Raw genomic sequence first — 18,564 nt, 5'->3', positions numbered from 1 at the left:
CCTGTCTGTCTGTCTGATCACCAGGAATTGGTTAACCAGTTACTATACCTGCTAAAACACTATGGTGCCAACATTACAAAGTCAGCCAACACTTTCTGCTGGGCTGTAGTGAACAATAATGATATATTCCTTTGTACTGTAGTTTCATAACGTCTATTGTTGGACATTATGGTAGCAAATACACAAATCTGACCACAGTGCAGTTCTTCAGTGTGGAGAACAAGTGAGAGCAGTGACTTTAGGTCAGTCACTGAGGGAGGCTGAGACATGATAGGGTGAACAGGGGACCTTGTAATCTTGGACCTCAATCTGCTATATAAACACTCTAGCAAATGTTGAATATGCATGCTTTTTCTGATCTCATTGACATAGAAAATTGTCCTTGCCCAAGCCAGTAGACTGCGGGTGAAGGTGCCAAGATACCAGGCTGGGTTTGTCAGGGTTTGAATATTTCATAGCCTAGTAACAATAACCATCAGATCAGACAAAAATACAACAAAAMGGGATTTTATCATTGTTTCTGATACAAATTTTACAAAGCATACTGCTTGTCCATGTGAAACATACATTGAGTAACCTGTAAGTAACCACATTATAAAAGCATTACATCTGAAGGTCACATAACAACCAGTGAAGATATGAAGAAAACACTCTCAAACACCAATGTGCAGTAATGCTTGTTGTTTGTTGACATTCAGTGAATTTGCGGTATTTCCTGCTGGCTCACTCCATCTTGAAACCTCTACGGAGAGAAATGTAAATGAACTAATAACATGGAAGCGAAAATCACTTTGAAGTAGCCTTGGTTTACTTCGGAGCAGTTGTGCTTGGCTTGTAGTAAATTGCTTAAAGCTRACCGCAAACAAAGCATAATGCAAATTGCATGCAATTAATCATTGAGAGGGAGGTTCACATTTTTATGATTATTAATGGCCTTTGGCCATGCTGTGGGGTCATCTCACCCCTCTGAAATATTTACATCATAAACAGCATGAATTATGGGGGTTACAGGAAGYGCGATGCTTTAAAATACAGATTCCTTTATTTTCATCAGCGGTCTCAAGACTAGCCTTCCTTCCACATAGTACTCTATGCTAACGAGAGATCCCTCCACGTCATGTCTGGAGGACTTTTAAGGATTCAAATCGCTCTCCAGTCACTTTCTGGAAGCAGGGAGAGTAGCTTCCAGCTCATTAGCTACACTGTACGATCAATAGGAGTTGGGCTGACAGACACAATAATAACAATAATAGAGATGTAACTCGAATAAAATAGAGGTGTTACTTTTGGAGCTCGGAGAGAAGATAAACATYGAGGGATGTCTTGGATGGTTTCCCCTCCCACTACTGGTCCTACTGACCTTTGACAGCTTGCTTCCAGAAATAGGAGGCATGGAGGATGCTCTCTTCTCTTGCACTGTGTTTCCTCCTACTAAGAGTGGGCAAGTTTGCTGTTTCACATGTGTTTACTTCCTCAGAGCATCTGTTGATATTAATAAATTACATTTTGACCTAATATCTGTTATGTGGGCAGAGATGTTTACGTTGTACAGTGCTTTTGGAAAGTACTTTTTTATSATAAAGCCTTATTCTGAAATTGATTAAATAAAATWCAAAACCCTCAGCAATCTACACACAATACCACATAATGACTAAGCTTAAACAGGTTTTTAGAAATGTAGAAAAAACAGAAACACCTTATTTACATAAGTATTCAGACCCTTTGCTATGAGACTCGAAAATGAGCTCAGGTGCATTCTGTTTCCATTGATCATTCTTGAGATGTTTCTACAACTTGATTGGAGTCCACCTGTGGTAAATTCAATTGATTGGACATAATTTGGAAAGGCACTCACCTGTCTATATAAGGTCCCACAGTTGACAGTGCATGTCAGAGCAAAAACCAAGCCATGCGGTCGAAGGAATTGTCCGTAGAGCTCCGAGACAGGATTGTTTCCAGCACAGATCTGGGTAAAGATACCAAAAAATGTCTGCAGCATTGAAGGTCCCCAAGAACACATTGGCCTCCATCATTCTTAAATGGAAGAAGTTTGGAACCACCAAGACTCTTCCAAGAGCTGGCCGCCCGGCCAAACTGAGCAATCGGGGGAGAAGGGCCTTGGTCAGGGAGGTGACCAAGAACCCGATGGTCACTGACTGAGCTCTAGAGTTCCTCTGTGGAGATGGGAGAACCTTCCAGAATGACAACCATCTCTGCAGCACTCCACCAATTAGGCCTTTATGGTAGAGTGACCAGACGGAAGCCACTCCTCACTAAAGCCCACTTGGAGTTTGCCAAAAGGCACCTAAATACTCTCAGACCATGAGAAACAATATTCTCTGGTCTGATGAAACCAAGACTGAACTCTTTGGCCTGAATGCCAAGCGTCACGTCTGGAGGAAACATAGCACCATCCCTACGGTGAAGCATGGTGGTGGCAGCATTATGCTGTGGGGATGTTTTTCAGCGGCAGGGACTGGGAGACTAGTCAGGATTGAGGCAAAGATGAACGGATGAAAAACCGCTCCAGAGTGCTCAGGTACTCAGAATGGGGTTAAGGTTCACCTTCCAACAGGACAATGACTCTAAGCACACAGCCAAGACAATGCAGGATTGGCTTTGGGACAAGTCTCTGAATGTCCTTGAGTGGCCCAGCCAGAGCCCGGACTTGAACCCGATCGAACATCTCTGGAGAAACCTGAAAATAGCCATCCAATCCAACAGAGCTTGAGAGGATCTGCAGAGAGGAATGGGAGAAACTCCCCAAATATAAGTATGCCAAGCTTGTAGTGTCATACCTAAGAAGACTCAAGGCTGTAATCGCTGCCAAAGGTCCTTCAATGTGAACTGAGTAGAGGGTCTGAATACTTATGTAAATGTAATATTTCCTTTTTTTATGTGCTCAAATTTCTAAAAACCTGTTTTTGCTTTGCCATTATGGGGTATTGTGTGCAGATTGATGAGGGYAAAAAACGATTTAATCAATTTTAGAATAAGGCTGTAACGTAAAAAAATGTGGAAAAAGTCAAGAGGTCTGAATACTTTCCGAATGCACTGTATATACTGTACTGTACAAAGCGTGAGGGGATATTTGTTAATGTATTTATATATAAAGGTATAAACATTGTTATTTTCTATCTTGACTTCAGCCTGGTTTATCCAGCAATTAGTGGTCCTGAATATCCATGTGGTGTTAAGAATGAAGAATAATTAAATTATTCTATTCTATAAACTACAATTCAATTCTAATTATATTCTATATTGCATTATATGCTATCCTATTCTCTAAGACAGCGTCAGACTAGTGTTACCTCATCCAGTGTAGAAAGAAAGGAAATCGTCCTTGGAGCAGATCATCAGGAGAGAGAGGAAGCCTCCACCTCCTGTTGTTTGTCCGGGATGCCAAGCTCACGGCACACTGTGCCAGGCCACATGCGGGCACCCAGGCCGGCCGGAAAAGACAGAGCTGTTGGCCGACTGAGGGCTGGCCAGAGCCAACATGACGCCCATGCCAGGGAGAGAAACTGTGTCCAGCTTCTGCTAGCTAACYCCTRGCTCCCCTTCCCCATGGGCGCTGAGCAGACCTCAGGGGAAGGATGCTACCATCAGGGGAGCACTGGTCCATCCGGGCTGCGCCGGCAGACACACATTTTGAGCACAGCCCCCCATGTGGCGGTGAGTGGGAGGTGGCTAGGCAGGCTAGCATTTGGAACAGAGCTCCTAGCCCCAGCTTCTCATGTGGCCGGTGAGGGGAGTTGGTGGCTAGGCAGGCTAGCATTTGGAACAGAGCTCCTAGCCCCAGCTTCTCATGTGGCGGTGAGTGGAGGTGGGCTAGGCAGGCTAGCATTTGGAACAGAGCTCCTAGCCCCGCTTCTCATGTGGCGGTGAGTGGGAGGTTGTGGCTAGGCAGGCTAGCATTTGGAACAGAGCTCCTAGCCCCAGCTCTCCATGTGGAGGGATACTGCTGCTCCAATGTGTGTTCCTCTCTCTCTTATCGCTCTTAACATCGATGGCTAAATTTAAGTCAAAGCTCTGCATGCTGCCAGTGAGCACTGAATAACGTGACCGCTTTCCATTTCATGTCCCCAGATTAGAGAGAATATCACATGAGGCATGTGTCAAGCAGTCTTTTTGCCAGCTCTTTCCCAAATATCCACACTTGACATTAAAAAGTAGAGGAGGCGGTAAAATGAGGCACTCCTCCATTTTCAAGTTGAACATCTTCACAAAGTTATTGCAATCTAATGGTATTGTGACTTTTCTCTCTTATACAGGAGAGAAAGCTGTCAATTACAAACGTACTTAAGTATTCCACTCAGTCTCACACTCAGAAAAGTATAATCGTGTTTTTGTTATGCAGTGTAAGACTTATCAGCCGTTTATGTAATACCGCTTTGATTATTCATAAACAATGAATCCTAATCCTTTTTGTGATATGGCAGATGCATTTAGTCACACTGAGCTGTTGAATTACAGGTTTTAACTTTAATATAAAATAATTGGTCATTCTTCTTTAAACTAAATCATTTAACTTGCTATGTTTTAACTCATGTACACCACCAGGTGTAAAAGTACTGCAAATATGAAGCTATTTCTCTGCTCCTCAGTAGAGCCACACCAAATGCTACTGCTCTTATTCTGTCTTTGGCTAGAGAGCCATTTGTTTGCCAGTGTACAATAATGCGGGCGAAACAGGTGGAATATTGCTGCAGCAGCTCACTCATATGGACCAAAGTCTCACTTGCCAAGTCCAAAATTCACACTTACAAGCACATCTGGAGCAGAATCTCCATATTAATTGCCAGTTAATGTGTTTACACACAACAAGGATTAAGCCGTGAGGGAAGTTGGTTGACCTGGGTGGGTATAGTCAGAGGAAAGGTGAATACTCAGTTTGACAGACAGAAGGGAGAGGATGTCCAAGACAAGTGTGGGCTGGGGAAAAACAATTATTAAATAAACATGGCAGCTTTTCGACAACATCTGTTGGCACAATGTTTGTTCTACTTGTGCTATATTACAGGCTGGCGCTCGACTATGGCTAACAATTCCAAAACAAAGATGGAGAAATAACTACTTTAGCCCACAATAAAGCTCAGATTGGTCAAGCCCCACTGTATCTCCATCCCGTCACTCCCTGACACACACCCTGATTAGTGACGGGATGTCTGACCCACACAAGGTATTTAAAGAGAACAGGCAGCACTTCTTCAGGGGTCAAGCAGACCTTATTTAATCTGAAATAGAAGATAGAGCCAGGCACCTGAGCCCTTTAGACACGCCTCCCCATGGTCCTCCTAACGCCTCCCCAAGACTGGCTCCACTGTGTCCTCTCTGTCTCTCAGAGGTTCAGATTAGACACGCCTCCCCCATGGTCCTCCTAGCGTCCCCAAGACTGGCTCCACTGTGTCTCTCTGTTCTCAGAGGGTTCAGATTAGACACGCCTCCCCAGTGTCCTCCTAACGCCTCCCCAAGACTGGCTCCACTGTGTCCTCTCTGTCTCTCAGAGGGTTCAGATTAGACACGCCCTCCCCAATGGTCCTCCTAACGCCCCTCCCCAAGACTGGCTCCACTGTGTCCTCTCTGTCTCTCAGAGGGTTCAGATTAGACACGCCTCCCCCATGGTCCTCCTAACGCCTCCCAAGACTGGTCCACTGTGTCCCTCTCTGTCTCTCAGAGGGTTCAGATTAGACAGGCATCCTAATGAGAGATTTAGTGTATAGAGATAATTATGGGGAAAGGCGACATCTCTCTTAGGCCTAATGAGGGAGATAAGGGTTCTTCAGTGACTCCTCCTCCCACCCTGTCACTGGATGGGCCTTCTAGTTGTCAAACACAATCAGCTGGAAAAACACACTCGCCCAAGTCATGTCTAGACACACGCCAAGTGCAGACACTCCCTCAGACATATCCACACACAAACTGATGAATACACACACAGAGCGATACACACACAGAGAGATACACACATAAACACAGTCCAGTGTGTACTAACCGACACKGGCGGCTACGCTGCTAGCGCACGTCTCTTCTGCCTTTAATGCAATCCCTGATATCTCTGACGTTCCATAAATCAACCACCTGGCAGATTAGGGGGCAAAATGAGTGAACTAAATCAAAAATGTGTGCTCTTGTTTATTGCTTTAGAGAGTTAGCTGGAGAAGCGGAAGCCACCATGCGATGATGAGGCAGCCCCTCTGGAGACGGCCGTTCACACACACTGGCAGAGGAGCTAATACAGACTTTCATTAGGTGGTACACTTCAACACAGTGTCGTAGTATTTACAGTCTCACACTGGGGAAACAAATAAACTGCGTGATTAACAAGTTTTCCTGKTGCCTGGTGCTTCACTGTGCGCACACCAGAGTGCCACCTCGCCGACATAATGATTCTTAATGGTTTCTTAATGACTTCTTAATGACTTCATCAGGAAGATCCTGCAACAGCACATTCTGACAAGCGGGGCCACCCCTGAGACCTAAGATCACACCACAGTGATTCCCTCATGTCGTTTCTGTTCATATAGCGCAAGCTTTAAATCTGCATGGRTGAGATATCMCTGCACGCCCAAAAGTCAATAGCATCTGATTCATGATTCATTACTACAGACACATGTGACGTGACCTGAGCAGGGAAATACACTACGAAGCAAATAAGSCTGTCAGCTTTGATGTTGGGAATTTCAAAGGAATCATATCAAAATAATCCTTTCATGTTTAAAGAGATGGAGACATTAYGTGTAGTCAGGYTGAAAAACAYCATACAAAAGCCCTGCAGTGACTTTAGAAGTGGTCTGGTACAAAGAGATTGTCTGGGAAAGGACACTTATTGGTGATGTTGTTGACACCTGCCCAGACAAAAGGTTGKTACTCAAACAACTGGTAAAGAATAAAAAGGGGTCGTTGAGTTGAGGAAACACACTGCGGTCATTGGTTTAAACTTCTKCAAGCATTTAATAACATAGAATTTTCCGGGTCACCTCAATGTCAGTGAACAACAGATACTTTGAAGCGTGAAGTACATTTAGCYTGGGCCATTGGAGACTGGCATGTCACTTCCCGCCAGTGTATACCAGTTAGACTGACAAATTGCTGAGGTAACTGTGGYAGCTAAAAGCTCAGCAACCATTTCATCTAGACCATGTTCTACTGGGAGATTAAAACGAGGATCTTGTCTCTCCTTGCATAAAWTCKTCATTATTTCAGTAAAATATGACTCACAACATTGCTCCATAGACCACTATCCTCTTCATTCCGCTGAGCCACTGACAACAGGTCAAAGATTTATGTGATCAAAAATTTGTTTACATATCCCTTTAAAAAAATACCTTTTCAAAATGAAAAGCCGTCCGATATAAATCACGGCTGGGTTAAATAACGTGTGAAGTTGATTTCTGGAAAACAAGCGAGAGAAACATGAAGCAAATCATTTTATCATATCCATAAGGGTCGTACGGCYGGCATTCAATCACGTACGCATTTAACAATTGGTTAACAAATTGTATTGGCAAAGAAGCGGCGACTGCACGGCAAATTACACCTGTCCTGATGGATGTCCTCTTTACGGCCTGGGAAAGCAGGCCGAAGGGCCGTGGAGAGATGACTAGACGTCAGCCAGCCAAGCACTCAAACATGATGCATGGCCAGCCATGTGTCACCGTTTGGCAAAGATGAGAGGAAAATATGCACCTCCCAGATTCCTGGGCACAGATCACAGACAAACACGCTCTCATGTTAATCCACTGACCACAGGGAGGCCGAAGGTGCTTTAGTTTGGGTACGGGGTGATATGATTCCCTTTAATCATTGCTGCACCTGAAGTTCTGTTTGGRCTTTTTGATCWAATGAGGCCAAACGATCAGATTGCCAAACGTGTMCACTACTCCAAAAATTATAGKTGTATCTACAGTCAGGTCCAAAATGACTGGCACCCTTGATAAAGATGAGCAAAAAATACAAATACTGAGCTATATTGTATGCTAAAAGAATTGGCTAATTATATTATTTCATACTAATACAATTGCTCAGAGAAAGAGATTTTGTAATGTTGTTTTCTCTTAAAAAGATAGGGGTAGAGAGATTTGCCACCCCTGTTTTTAATAACTTTTATAATTCACCTTGCGAGGATATAATGGCACTGAGCCATATATTAAGAAAGAAGAAGCCATTATTATTAAGAACACACAATGGGAGGGATCTTAGACCATTTATACATACAGAATCTTTCCAGATCCTTGATATCCTTCATCTGCTCTTATGTTATTATTTTTAATGAACAAAATACCAAAGCAGAAACAATACAACACAAAACAAAACATCCACCACTATCACACACAAACAACATACCCACACCACCCACAATCACACACAACAACATACCCACACTCACCCACAATCACACACAACAAACATGCCCACACTCACCCACAATCACACAACAACAACATGCCCACACCCCACCCACAATCACACACAACAACATGCCCACACTCACCCACAATCACACACAACAACATGCCCACACTCACCCACAATCACACACAACAACATGCCCATACTCACCCACAATCACACACAACAATATGCCCACACTCACCCACAATCACACACAACAACATGCCCACACTCACCCACAATCACACACAACAACATGCCCACACTCGCCCACAATCACACACACAACATCTCTGAACATCAGATGCAAGCCTATCTATTAAAGGACAGTAATTAATTGTATATGCCTCCTCCAGATTGCATGGTATCAGTACACCCAGATATTGCATAAGTGTCTTTGTCCATTTCCACTTAAATGTACTTCCTAAGCTTCAAAAGTCATAGTTAGAAAGTATAAGTAAGGACAAGAACATAGGCTTTAGTCATTTGGGAAGAAAGTGTCTGTAACATTCCACTGGGAGTGCATCATTACCAGGAGAGTTCCTGTTTTGTACATTATTGATGGCCTCCAACAGTTTACCTGGGGTAATGTTTCTATCATATACATCTTCTCTGCTTCACTTATAATTGCTAAAATTGCCTCATTAAGGAAATAGTTTGTCATCCTTTTAATGTTTTCAGATTGATACAGATTGTGATTAAAGGTTTTAAAGACTCAGTTATTTCAGAAGTATCCATTGTTATGCTACCATCTGGGGTTCGAATGCTATGGATGATATATTCCGCTTCCTTACTTTACCAAGCAAACATTTTCCCTGCACTTTCACCTTGCTCAACATATTGGTGCTTGGATTTCATGGCAGCAATCTCTGCATATCGGGTGTTTATTGTGTCATATTCAAGCTTCAAAGTGTTCAACTGTTGAAGGATGTCAACCTTTCTATCTAAACTGTGTGGATTTTCTGTTATAGTATTTCTAACCACAGGTTTTCAATGGAGTTCAAGTCTGGAGATTAAGATGGCCATTGCAAAATGTGGATTTTCTGGTCAATTAACTATTTATTTGTGGATATTGATAGTTGGGCTTATTGACTTGCTGGAAGATCCACTTGCGGCCAAGTTTCAGCCTCCTAGCTGAGGCAAACAGTTTATGGCTAAATTGTCCTGGTACTGGGCAAAGTACCACAGGACCAGAGGAAGCAAAATAGCCCCATAACATCAAAAATACTCCACCATATTTTAGAGTAGGTATGGAGTTATTTTTTCTTATGTAACTTTCTTTGACACCAAACCTGCCACTAGTGTGCGTGGCCAAAGAGCTCTATTTACATGTCATCCAACAAATGGAAACGCCTGGAGTTTGATAAACGGCATTGGCACTTGGATTGGAACTGGTGCTATGGTCAGACGACATAAAAATATAGCTCTTTGGCCACGCACTCCAGTGGTGGTTTTGGCATCGAAATAAGGATGCATAAGCAGAAAAGAACCCCATACCTACCATCTTTCTACTGGTCCTGGGGCCCTTGTTAAGGTCAACAGCATCATGAACTTCACCCAGTACCAGGACATTTTTGCCAAAAACTTGGTTGCCTTTGCTAGGAGGCTGAAACTTGGGACGTAAGTAGATCTTCCAGCAAGACAATAACCCCAAGCACACATCAAAATCCACAAATGGTTAATTGGCCACAAAATCAACATTTTGCAATGGCCATCTCAGTCTCCGGACTTGAAAACCCATTGAAAACCTGTGGTTTGAATTCAAGAGGGCAGTCCATAAGTGCAGACGAAGGATATCAAGGATCTAAAAAAATGATGTATGGAGGAATGGTCTAAGATCCCTCCTAATGTGTTCCCCAATGTCATAAAACATTTGATAAAAAGGCTCAGTGCCGTTATCCTCGTAAGGTGAAGTATTGAAAGGTATTTAAAACAGGGGGGCCAATCATTTGGACCCCTATCTTCTTTAGAAATAAATATTACTTGTTAAACAAAATCTGAGCAATTATATAAGTACAAAATAATAATTTCCCAATTTTTTTAGCATACAATATAGCTCAGTATTTGTTACATTTATTTTTTGGACTTTTTTCCTGACTGTATATTAACTTTTGAGAGAATTGAAAAAAAAAATGTATGGGTGACGATCCACAACAACGTCTGGAGCAACAACACAACACAGACCAACTGACTGACTGGCTGGGTAGCTGGCTGGGGCCCCAAGGTGGACCAGGATTTATTCCTTGTTCCAATTTGCAAGGGGGATTACTTATTTTTCATTATTCCACATTTATATATATATTATTGGGCTCTCCATTAATTTTTTAAAGCACCTGAAGGAAAACTAGATCAAGCAAACTGCATAAATACTGTCAGACGGAATAGATAATGACAGCGGGTCAAGTTGCGAGTGAGTCACGTCTCTCGGCTCCTGGAAGAAAGTGATTACCGTAACACGTCGCTGACAATCTCGCCCAAGATAATCCTATTTCTCACATGGAGCTCAAATTGTATTATGTCACTATGTTTTTTGCATATTGTATCAAAAACTGGATAAAGATATGCACACTATCAGGGAAATTAAGAACAAGAGGAAAAAACATAGCCCCGGGGTTGGCATTGAGGCATGTCGTTTTGTTGAGCTCTCTGGTTTCTGAGCAAAGATMGTTTCTCTGGCGGTTGAGTAGAAAGAGACAGAGAGAGAGAGAGGGAGGGAGAAAGAACGTGTGGCGTAAAGGCGTGCTCTCCACCCAGATGAACAGATGGCACCGCCTAAGTGCAGAGATTCATTTTATATCTCCATCCCATGTTGCCGCGCGGCAGACGTGGGCTTTCTCTTTTTTCAGATGTTATTTTACAGGATGATGGATACACACGATGCTTAAGCTAATGAGGAGTGGGTGTTTCTTTGTCTTTATTTCCTCCTCTCTCTCTCTCGCTCCCGCTCACTCTGCCTCCCTCTCCCGCTGTCACATCACCTTCCCTTGCAGAGCTGAACCTCATGCTAGCCATTCTCCCTCAAACCCACGCTTAGAGCTCAAACCTATACAGGCTTTTGGATATGCCCCACAATCTGAGTAGTCAGTGTTTACAGCTGGTGTTAAGACCTGAGTGGATTCCTGAAAACACAGTTGACTGGATGAAGTGAAGCCTGGTGAAGATGATGCTCAAGTAAACACAGCATGTAAGACTTGAACACACTCTCAACAGTTCCTCTGTTACATCACTTCAAAAGCTACATAAAACTTTGCCGTTCACCAGGAGAGATGGAAATGAGTGCTATGAACAGATGAACAGGAAGAGTCTGAATAGGGAGAGAAGCCAAGAAGGCCCAGCAGCCAATGAGGATACTCCCACACACCAGGCAGGTAAACTTGTCGGGTCGTTAATGGCTGTTGTTTACTGAAGCCTCCCAATAGAGGAGACTAGCTGACCCATGTCTGCAGCCAGTGAGTGGTACAAATGGCAAACATCTCCTGGAGTCATTATTTATGCAGGAATGCCCTTGGGAGTCTTTGCACTTGTTTACACAGTCACGGCACAGTCCATTCATGACGGCTCCGAGTAAATGAGCCGCTATCCACCAATTTGTCCTGGACGACGAGYCTTTGAGACCCCGCTGCCCAACGCTACTGSGGGAAGGAYGGGGAACGGCACGGAACACYACCCCTCTGTACTGTAAACAACCAACCTGAAACCAGGGACACAAAGACCCAAGGGTATGGGAAAGTTCTGTGGTGCTGACGGGAGCAGATCACACAGTGTTTCTAGGATACTTGGATAAAGGGTGAAATCTCTGCCTTTGCTTAGTACTTGAAAATGTGTATGCATTGGATATGTCAATGCAAATGATACACAGAGAGAGGAATGATGGAGGGAATTCAATTTGGCACCTAAAGAATTCAAAGCAAACGACTCCTCCGTACAGTTCTCAGGTTCTCCTACAAAGCGGTCAGAAAGAAGATAKYCGTAAGACATGGCTGAGAGGGAGGAAAAATGGGCTAATTTAACATGCTTCCCCCTAAACCACTCCAAACCTKCAGAGTTTAATTGCTGGGAGGCAACATTATCCCCTGCAACATTGTGTCTGTCTCTTGGCTGGGATTCAAATGGGTACCTGCTGTATCCACTCCCTACACAATACGGTGCCCACTGAGCCATATAATCCTCTCAGGCCCTCCTCTTCAGGAGAGGCACATTCAAAAAAAACTCCTCTTCCCCATCTTTGTCATGGTGCTTATTTTGAATAAGAGCAATCAGTACCACCATGTACACCACAACACACCGGTGAGCCATAGAGAAGGTGACACAGAACAGGACTTAAACAAAGACACTTTTCATTTGCTGCTGAGAGATTTGAGSCTATTTTTCKWTTCCTCCCCGCAACTCCCTGGAGCGYCCATATTTCTGCTTATGTTCAAATGTGAATCAGTCACATGGGCTGTTGGATTCCTGCTGAATCATCCTACGCTCCATCACCGAGCCAGCCCTGCGCTTTTCAAAGTAACTACTCTCTATGCAAGAAGAAAACAAACACAAACCCATGCCACGTCTCCTTCTGACACCACTRTCAAGTTCCCTTGAAAAGGAAAATGATGACTAGCTTTGAGGTGAGTGMGAAAAGATTCAACACATTTCCACCCGACTGCAGAAACGGACTAATTTGAATGAGATCTATTGTATGCTGCAGTGCAGTGATAGATTTGAGTTAAATCAAACATGCGTTCGTAATTCATAGTGAAGTAAAGAAGTAACTCTGCTATTTGATGCTGAGAGTGTGACTGTCATTGAGTACACAGGACACAGGGAAAGACTAATTATGTGATAATATTGTCTTTTGGTAGAGTATACAATTTACTTATTTTGTATATATTTTTTAAATTTTTATATTTTATTAACAATACAAAACATTCATATACAAACYACAACATCATACAAACATCAACTACATCACACCTGCCCAGACCCACTAGCCCCCCCATGTCCGGCGCCCACATCACTTTCTGACACATGAAGATTTACTTTGAAGAGAACTTTATGAGAACTTTCTTCATATGAGGATAAGGAATCAGTATCCTACATGTTGGTGAAATGAGCCTCGTTCTGTAGTATATGTAACAGCTATCTACACAGGGTGGTAAATGTTCACATTTGTAACAGTCTTACCTGTCTCAGAGGTCAGTTGATCACTGTTCGCTGGTCTTGGGCCTAATAGTCATTGTCTAGAGCCGTGTAAGTCTTCAGTGGTGCTGCAAGCCTAAGCCAGTCTCAGCATCACTCTGTGTGAAGCAGCGTCTGCGAGACAAAGGACAGCAACATCTGCTATGAAACACTACAGTATGTACTGTATCAAACATCCCATMTATAGGTCTGTGTGGAACCATTCTGACWCTGTGYCTCCTCCTCACACAGGGCTACAGTAGTTTCCCTGATACCACTTCATTTGTAATGTTGCTTCGCCAGGGGAGGTATGGCTAATGCTGCCTTAGCTTGAGGCTGTATTATAAGTGGCACACTCAGCATAATATACAGACATTAGTGGTACTGAGTGAGAGGAGCTATTTTAAGCATCCACTTGTGTTGGCAAATATTAGTGGAATGAAACTAGTTTTGTCTATTAAACTGATATTCATAGGCTAGCCCTGTATTAAAGCGCAGGAGACAAACCATAGAAGCTATATGTCAACAGGGATAACCTTCTGTTTCATTGTTAGGGAAAATGCATTCAGAATGCAATCAAATAACAAGGGAGCACAGGCTGAACATGAAAGGCTACATGAAGGAACACAAGCTCCTTCTAGAGGTCACATACACATAACAATGATACACTGCTGACAAGGGGAAAATATGAGGACTTTTGAAGCACTGTGGAAATGTATGAAGAAACGGATGTAAGGGTCATTTTACAGAGCAATACCATTAACACTGCTGCCCTTGTCTGTACTGGAACAGACACGCACGCACACGAGCACGCACACACATACACACTCTTTTACTCTCTCTATTACACACACACTCACGCACACACGCACGCACACACGCACGCACACACACACACGCACTCACACACAGACACACACACACTTTTACTTTCTTTATTACACACACACACACTCTCCCTCACACACACACACACACACCTCCCCACAAAACAGCATTTGTCTCTCTTCATTCCTTCTCTTTTCTCCTCTGAGTAGGAGAGGTGGACATTTTAACTGCGTCTGCCAGGAGATGTCTTCCTTTCACCTTGACGGCCATATAATGAACTTTCTCATTTTGAGCTGAGCTGAGCTTACACAGTCAGTCAGCTATTTTCTCTTTGAGACCTTTTCTTTCGTCTTCTGTCATATACCTCTGTGGTTTTGTCAGGGTGATCTCCAGAGAGAACGTGTGCACTTATATTAAAGAGATGGGAGACATTTGTGTTGGGTATTCAAGCATCCACTTCATTTAAGGTCCCAATATGATTTATAACATAAAGTAGGGAGAGTACTGATAAGATTGTCTTTTTTAAAATGGGGCCAAATATTAACTAAGTATTTAAGTCTAGCTATTCTATAATAATTTACCAGAAGGAAAAATGTCAAAGAAAATCAATTTGTTTTTGATTCCAATGATGTAACAAGATACTATAACACTATGGATTTACTTCCTGTATCAATACATACAGTGTACTCTGGAAGGTGACATTTACCGGGCATCATGGACACACGCACACACGCACACACACACACACACACCATTGCACACACGGTGGGCTGGCAGGGTGCGTTCATAGACAGCTGGTGAAGACAGGGTGCGCTCTGGCTGCTAGAAGGAGCTGATTCAGGTGACATCTGTGCCTCCTGTTGCAGTGCAATAGTAGAAACACTAAAAGTGAATTACAACATTAATGACAGTGCTCTGCAAGCTGTCGTTCCACATTACACATCCATTATTCCTTGCATGGCTACTCAGAGGAATCGTTAAGGAATAGCCCCCCCAAAAATGCCTCTCTCTCTCTCTCTCTCTCTCTCGCCATCAATCTATCTATCATTCATCATTCACACACCTCCAAATTTCCCACTTTTAAAGGCCTTATACAGCCATTATATATCAATATCAAATTTCTGTGCAATCTTGGTGAAATCTCATTTGTGAGTAGTGCAGATGATTGGCCAGTAGTTCAACAACATGTATGTGATAGTGGAGTGGAATGCTTGTGCCGTCTGCCTGAGGGGACAGGCTGAGAGGAAGACTGGCTGGATGCACACAACCATGATGGCAGGCAKCCGGCCGCCCGATAGGCATCACATAGACATCTCCCAGCTGTCACCCTTCACCACACTTTCAATAACTTCAAATCCCCCTAAAACTCATAGAATAGAGGCGCAGTCGATCACTCATAGCTCCCTTCACTCTTCCCTGCTCTACAGGGAAATAACAGCAGAAAGAGAGAAACAGTCAGGATCCCATCCTCTCCTCTCCAACAGAAAAGCACCAGGCACCACCCCCCTAAGGACATGGGGAGAACAAGGCTTTCATCATTTGGGTTAAGAAACAATAACCAAGATTGGTAACACTTTACATGAAGTTGCCTGCATCGCGATGTACAGTAGCTACACAGTTATAACTGAAGTAACAACATAGTAGTTCCATAGGTGTTGCTATGTAATTACATAGTAATATGGTTGTAATGCGACCAGTTATAGCCTAATATTAATACAAAGACCACATGGAAACTTGGAGTAATCTATATATGGTTGGTTAGATGAGGACATCTAGAAGGCTGCTATATATATACTGAACAAAAATATAAACACAACATGCAACAATTTCAAAGACTGAGTTACAGTTCATAAAATCTATGGATTTCACATYACTGGGRAGGGGKGCAGCCATGGATGGCCCTGGGAGGGCATAGGCCCACCCACTTGGGAGTCAGGCCCACCCACTGGGGAGCCAGGCCCAGCCAATCAGAATCATTTCCCCCCCCATTAAAACGGCATTATTACAGACAGAAATACTCCTCAGTTTCATCAGCTGTCCAGGTGGCTGGTATCAGACAATCCCGCAGGTGAAGAAGCCGGATGTGGAGGTCCTGGGCTGGCGCGGTTACATGTGGTCTGCAGTTGTGAGGCCAGTTGAACGTACTGCCAAATTCTCTAAAACGACATTGGAGGCGGCTTATTGAAGAGAAATTAACATTAAATTCTKTGGCAACAGCTCTGGTGGACATTCCTGCAGTCAGCATGTCAATTGCACTCCACCTTAAAACTTGGGACATCTGTGGCATTGTGTTGTGTGACAAAAATGCACATTTTAGAGTGGCCTTTTATTGTCCCCATCACAAGGTGCACCTGTGTAATGATCATGCTGTTTAATCAGCTTCTTGATATGCCACACCTGTCAGGTAGATGGATTATCTTGGCAAAGGAGAAATGCTCACTAACAGGGATATAAACAAATTTGTGCACACAATTTGAGAGATAAGTGTCGTGTCTTTGGCATCATTGAAGTGAAGACTGTTATTTTATCAAATCAATTCTCTGTAATTATTATTACGTGATTAAACTAATCATGTAAATGTAATTAACTAGGAAGTCGGGGCACCAAGGAAAATCTTCAGATTACAAAGTAATAATTTTCCTAATATAACTCTTCAGATATTTTAATATCTGATCAATTAGTCTTCTAATTAATGAATTATTCTTTACCTCACGTTAGTCTCATTCCAAACGTCGTTGTTGTTATCTGTTGGTTATCTGCACGAACCCAGCCTTTACTATGAATCATCCATACATCAATTGCCTTAATCATTTATTTACTAACTAACTAAATAATCACAGAAATGCATAAACAAACAAACAGTAGATATGGTTACAAGGAAATGATAGGGGAGGTTCCCTAGTGGACTGAGAAGGGCGGGAAAGACAAAAGAGTTACTACACAGTCGATCATTATATTAATTAAAATGCTAGTCCTTTGCACATGAACGCTCACTCATTCGGGAATAATTGCAATCAATATATATTTACGCTCAGTGTGTCGTCGTGATCTCTGTTGGAATCGTCTGTCTTTCTGTTGGAAAGTTCATCCAAGCGTCTCTCTGCTTCCCTGGAGTCTTTCGTGGTTAGAATGGAAACTTCAGAGTACCATTCAGAAATGTTCTTATAGAATAGATGTTTCGGCGGTTGTCGGTCTTCACATTTCAGGTTGACATAATTTCTAGCTACAGACTAGTAATTAGAATCTAAGATTTGCTCTTATTCTGTCGGGATCGATAGTCTCAGAGTTTATCCATTTCCCGCCGTGTAGCCAATGCTCCACGTGGTATGGTTAGGAGTTCAACCACCATTACAACCTTGCCTTATACTGAGGTTTTTGTGGTCTCTACTCAACCTTCGCCCCCTCAGCTGACCGAGGTACGCGTGGTCTGAAGAGGATTTCTTCAGGTGGGGGTTTTATTCGTAACAGTAGAAAAGGGCTGTCCCATGAGCCAGATCATGTTTGTGCTCATGGGGGCGGGCCAATGACTTAGTTAAACTTTAAAGGGAATACAATTCTCTCACATTAACATCATTACATCATTTCACAAATAGTTTCATCTTTACTCATTAATTTTATACAATAATTAGACACAAACCTCATAATGGAGGCACCTGTATAAACAGAGTTATGGTAATGTGGCTGTATTGTCTTTCATGAGGTCACAAACATGAAACAAAACGGACCGGGTCGTGTCTGGCTTCTCCACCGACCATTTACACATTCTCCAAAACATGGACATTGTTCAGTTCTCAAGTTCTGTGTTGTAGAAGAAGTTCCTTTGTTCTACTGTGAAACTCTCTTTCTCTACTGCATGGCCAGGGGGAGAGAGTCTCCTCCAGGAATTTACAGAACCTGGGTGTAGAAGGGAGAGAGAGGGGGATGCCACGCTCTATACCCAGAAAGGGCCACGTTATGACATAAGCTTTTTGCACATATGAAAAATGTCTGGGATCTTTTATTTCAGCTCATGAAATGTGGGCCACCACTTTACATGTTGCGTTTAAATTCAATGAATCACTACTTCACAACGGTTTTTAAATAGCGACAGGGGTTGGCTTTCATTCGAATGATAGTTTAACCTTCAAATCCATGAATTCATGTGAGGCCAGAGACGTTTTATGGGAGGAGAGACCAATTTTA

At 42.9% G+C, this 18,564-nt stretch overlaps 1 long non-coding RNA gene across 1 annotated transcript in view; it reads right to left on the bottom strand.

The window, feature by feature from the left end:
• The window catches only part of LOC111980429 (uncharacterized), a 153,668-nt gene that overhangs the window by 87,664 nt on the left and 47,440 nt on the right, over window positions 1-18,564 (bottom strand). The window contains exon 2 of the long non-coding RNA XR_002879461.3: window positions 13,561-13,689. This is a non-coding gene — a long non-coding RNA (uncharacterized lncRNA). The remainder of the gene's footprint in view (window positions 1-13,560; window positions 13,690-18,564) is intronic.

Source organism: Salvelinus sp. IW2-2015, linkage group LG20 (genome assembly GCF_002910315.2).
Source record: "Salvelinus sp. IW2-2015 linkage group LG20, ASM291031v2, whole genome shotgun sequence".
Taxonomy (NCBI): Eukaryota; Metazoa; Chordata; class Actinopteri; order Salmoniformes; family Salmonidae; genus Salvelinus; species Salvelinus sp. IW2-2015.
Note: the sequence above shows the minus strand (reverse complement) of the source record. Positions and strands in the feature narration are given on the sequence as shown.